Below are 5644 nucleotides of genomic sequence, written 5' to 3'. Positions count from 1 at the left end.
TATTTATTTTTATTTTATTTTATTTGTTTGTCAAACATGTACAAGATAGTAAGTATAGGTATGAACATAAACATGAACAAAGGAAGTAAATACAGATAAATGGGAACAGTAAGACAGGGATGGTAGGCACGCTGGTACGCTTATGCACGCCCCCTTTAAGGACCTCTTAAGAATGGGGTGAGATCCATGGTAGACATTTGAGGTTGAAGCTGTGAGGGGTTGAGGCTGTGACAATGGAGTTGGGTAAGGTGTTCCAGGCATTGACCAATCTGTTGCTGAAGTCATATTTTCTGCAATCGAGTTTGAAGTGGTTTATCTTGAGTTTGTATCAATTGTTTCCTGTGTATTATTGTAGTTGAAGCTGAACAAGTTGTTGACAGGCAAGATGTTGTAGCAGACAATTTTGTGTTCTATGCTTAGATTGGACTGTGGGCAGCATAGTTCCAAGCCTGAAATTTGGAAGGCATAGGGAATTCTATTGTGAGTAGATTAAAAGCCACATACAACAGGCACTATAAATACCACACACCCAAAACAGTAAACACTCTGCTAGAGAGAGTTCCCTGAAGATGGGCTCCAGATTGAGGCTGAAAGCTCAGAAGACAAAAGCTCTTGTCCCAGTGACCAACCTAGATTAGCAACTGCAATTTACTTTATCTTTCATTTATTCCATTTATTCTTAAACCATTGACAGTTTCTTCTTCTATTTGTTTTCTCTATAAAACTAACCCTTCTTAAATTCTTCTTTCATACTGGCCAGTAACATTTGTATCCTGTCTACATTCATTTAATATCCATACAGAATTTGGTTCTATAACTTTTGTCGTATGCCACACCCTTCATAAGTAATCCATTCCCATTTAATTTTTCATATATCCCACTATCATTTCCACCTAGTGAAATTGGTATAAATATTTAAAGTTATATGCTTCTGCCAAGAATTGCTGTAATAGTAAGATAAGTGGTATATAAATAGCATGTAATAAATAGATCTTATATAGAGCTATTTTCACTTATTTAAATAAACATATATTCCTTACAACATATAACCATTTATCCAGTATTTGCCCCTGTTAAAATTTCTCTATTTTTGCATCTTTAGTACTCATGCTATCATAGTACACAATGTCATCTACTTCAAGTTTTCTTCCCTATGATATACTACTTGCTATTATTCCTTCCATTTTCCCCTGTCAAGAGACAACTTTTTGGTCATAGATATATTCATTTGCAGATCCTTGTCTCTCACTGCATCATACATTCTGTTCAACATTCACTGCAAATCATTCAAGTTTTCAGTCAACAACAGAGCATTCTTTGCATACCAAGGTACACATTCATGACACCAGTAAACAAACCTTTAACATCCCTACAAGCCTTCCATGAATGCAACAACGAACAAGGCAAACTGTTGTCAAAATGATGACTTAAGCATCATGATGCCATTGTGCAATGATGCAATTATCTAATTTGTATCAGTCACATCAAGACATTATAATGGTACCTAGTACTTGCAGAGACATATGGAGAAAGACTTCAGATAATAATTGAAAGGGCCAATGTGAAATAATTCACTTGGCCCTTAAGCCATTTAGCACTTTACAAGGGTAAGCCATCAATCTGAATTGAACTTAAAACCTAGCAGAAACATGCGGAGAGATATAGTCACCTCTTTTATGGATACAAAGAGACATAACTTGTTAGAGGCCATGGGAATGTTCCTTGACCTTATTCCCAAAGCTGTGTGACTATTTTATTCCTGGCACAGATGAGCTACGTAGGCGTGTCAAACTGGCAGCCTGTGCGCCGGATGTATCACATGCAGGCCATGTCAACCCCAGCTCCAAGAAGGGAAAAAAGTCATAATATGTCATGTGATGCCAACATGACACAGTGAGTTTGATATCCATGAGCTAGCAGGTCTGATGCAGGGAAGTCTGCAGGCAGAAATTTCTAAGTATGTGGGATTCATCAGATATTCATCAGATATTGATCAGATATCAGATAGCTCCATATCTCATTGCTGTCCTCTAACATCATCTGGATCTTTGTAACTTGGATCTGGGATTCCTTCAATGACCAGATATTTTACTTTATTTGTACTTTTACAAGAAGGGAAGAGTCTATTTAAGGGTTGTTTGTTTTTTTAACTGGTAAGACTTATTTGTTTACTGTTTCTGTTTCTAAGCTTCTCTGGCATTTGGCTGAATTACAATTTCAAGATAGCCCATTATAAATAAATCTCTCTTTACTTAATGACTATTGCCATGACAAAATGTAATTTGGTGACTGTCAACAGATGGAATTAAATTGGATGATAAATATGTTTGGCATTGCTAGTCTTAGCCTTTCTTTCAAAACGTCTGCTGGCATGATATTTTTGGATCATTACAACTATTGTCTCTAGCTGTTTACATATGTGAAATAAACATGCAAAAATCAAATTGGGTTCTATGCTTTCTACCCTAGTGATCTGAAGACAGAGATAAATAGATGGCCAGATTTACAATTTCATAAAATAAACTGCTGTCAAAACAAACCTGCTGAACAGCTGTAAGATGATACCTGGTAAAGTGAGGGAGCTTCCCTCACTGTAACAACAATCCCTAACTCCAGAGATTGGCAGTTTGACAAATTTGAGGAGGTATCAAACTTAAATGCAGTTATAAGTAAATATATAATGGTGCAGAATTGGACGAAAGATTCCAACTTCATACTGTATATGCTTATAGGATTTAAGGCAGCAATGCCTATTAAGGAAAGGGATCTTGATGGAAATGTTGCCCCAGTGATGGACACTATTGATAAATGATGCGCCACAGTGAAAAAAAATGAAAACTATACAAGTAGTTTAAATAATAAAACAAACATCATACTGTACAAGTCAATTACAGCAATTACAGCTGGAATACTCTGTGAAACTGGGGACATTGTGTGTCAAAAGGAATACTGTAAAAGAGAAAATGATACACCTGAGAACAGATCCTTAATGGCTGGATTTTTAGCTTAGGAAAAGGTCATGTGCAATTATGATTGCCATGGAGAAAGTGAACAGGCAGATCTTGCCTGATGGAAAGATTTAAAAAAGGGATTGTTATATTAGGGACATAACAATAGCCATCAACGTGGGCATCTTTAGAGGAGAGGATATAACTACATGAAGAATGAGACTACTGATAGCCATTAGCTTGAATTAGGTTTGAAGTAAATTGAACATTGAATCCATACTATTATTTCCTGTTTTAACAACTAATCAAATCCTTTCTTGAAAACGATCTATGATATTTAAACAAGCAAAGAGAAGATTATGCAAGGAAGGTTGTTTGGGGAGAATTTATTTTATTTATAAGACTCTAGTTAAAATATGTTTAGAGTTGCTGTCATTCAATTAGATAACTTTGTTGTTTTGAAGTTATTTCATGCATTGATTAAATTGCTTATGTAATTCCAATGGTTTGTTCAGATTCCATTCCACTCCTCCCCCTCCCAGTCAAATGGAGACAATAGAAATTTCCAAGGTTCACAGATTGCTCCAAGGCACAAGTCTGAAATTTCTTTTTCCCCAGCTGGAAAGAGGCATCCAGGCTGTGTTTAGTGCAGTGACCTCCTTTTTGTTTCTTTCCTTTTCCTTGCCAGATATATTTCCAATTGGCTAGTCTGCTATTTTATAACCTGCAGCTGTAGAAATAAGATTCCCTGTTTCCTTTTAATGTGATTCAGGGTGGCGTACTGAGCTGGACATTCTTACAGCTATCAAAATAACCATAGTCTTAGTTCTTTGGTCATCACTTTGAACTTATATTTACATATGGAGTTGAATTGGATAATAGTAGTGCAGGGAGAGTAAATACATTCTCCCTATCATTCTTGTTACTTTAAGAATTGGAGATATACTAGCTAAAATATAATACAATTAACTCCCTTTTACATTTCCACATAGAAATGTATCAATTTAAATGGAACTTGAAAATCATGTTTTGTAGGGAACAAATTAGTAACTGTTATTATTCAACCTCAGTATGATTCTATTGCTGCCCTACCAAGAGTTAGCCTGTGACATATTTCTTCTTTGATGTTCCTTTACTGGTAGTAGTTGAACTGAACAGGGAGAAGTTATTCAATGTCTTTGTTTATAATTTGGTTTTCGTTTTATTAAATTGTAGTCACACCTTTTTCATGCACTCTTTGACTTTCATCACTAGAGTTTTCAAATGATTTGCATTTCTAACTAGCAGAAGTTACTGATGCATCATTTTCTAGTTTAAAAAATGCATATCTTCTTCCAGTCTTGCTTTCCTTAGTACACATTCAGCTTATAAGTTGATTAATTAAGGAGAAAGTGCATTGCTTTGTCCCAAAGTTGCTTATCCAAAAAGTAACTGGACTTTCTTGGTTATTCCTTGAAAATGTTTCACTTCTCATCCAAGCTGAAGCCAGAACTGAAGAAGCTTCTTGTTTTCAAGGAAAAACCAAGAAAGTCCCATTGCTTTTTGGAAAAGTACCTTTGAAACAACCATGACCTGGATGACTGAAAATATCCATAACATATATAGCTTTGTCTTACTCCATTGTAGACTGGAGCCAGTCCATTTCATCATGTTTCATTCAGATTGTGCCTTCTGGTTCTGGGCACAGAAAAGATTTTTCAATAGAACAATGAGATGGTCAGAGATTTCAATTTCTCAAAGAATATTCCATACCTGACATAGTCAACAAACCTGAGCAAAACTTTTTCTATAATCATTGAAGCACACGTTGACATTTTATGTCATTTTTTGTTTTTTTGTTTTAATGTCAAAATATCAATTTGAGACTTTATAATTTTAGAAATTAGACAGAGGAAATTAAAGATTCTACACAAAAAAAGTAAAGCTGGCAAAGTTGTCTTTTTGGTGCAATAGGCTAAATGAAACTCATTCTTCTAACCATCAGCTATTGCCCAAGAGAAATAAAAGTGAATACCTAATTCTGAAACAGCAATTTGATTCAAGAGGCCCTCATATTTATCATATTTAGCTTTTGGCAACTGCAGTAATATGTGCAGATATTGTCATACAAGAACAGACATTTGTCATATATTAGAGGTCCCAAACCCCCAGGCTGTGGAGTGGCAAAGTCCACAGCTCGTCAGGAACCAGACCATGCAAGCAAGCAAAACCTCATCTGAATACACATGGAATATAGGCAGCACAAGAAACAATACACCCCCCCAGACCATAGAAAAAACACCCTCCATGAAACCGTCTCTGGTACCCAAAAGGTTGAGGGGGGGGGCTTGTCATATAGTGTTTATATATTATCATTAACTCCTTGTCTGACACTAGACTTTTCTTGCAGTTCTTGCAGTAATCTGCACATTTGGGTCGTGGACTTGCAATCTGGATACTGCCAGGAGAAAAGCACAGTGCTATGGCTGCATAGCTGGGCTCATGCTCCTAACACTTTTTTTCCTTCTCACTAATGTACCAATTACTCATACATCTCGTATTAGTTACCCAACAGTTAGTCTTGCTCATATTGCAACATTCCTTGTTTGTTTTTGTTTTTTAAGATAAAGTAGCACAAAATGATCCCTGGCCAATTCTACTGGGAATTCTCACAGCTTGTTTCTTTCTGCAAAAATACATCTTGCCATCTAACTGTT

The sequence above is a fragment of the Pseudonaja textilis genome, chromosome 1 (genome assembly GCF_049901715.1).
Source record: "Pseudonaja textilis isolate UNSWEBS1 chromosome 1, rPseTex1.2, whole genome shotgun sequence".
NCBI classification, from domain to species: Eukaryota; Metazoa; Chordata; class Lepidosauria; order Squamata; family Elapidae; genus Pseudonaja; species Pseudonaja textilis.
The sequence above is the reverse complement of the archived record's forward strand: the minus strand, read 5'-3'. Positions refer to the sequence as shown.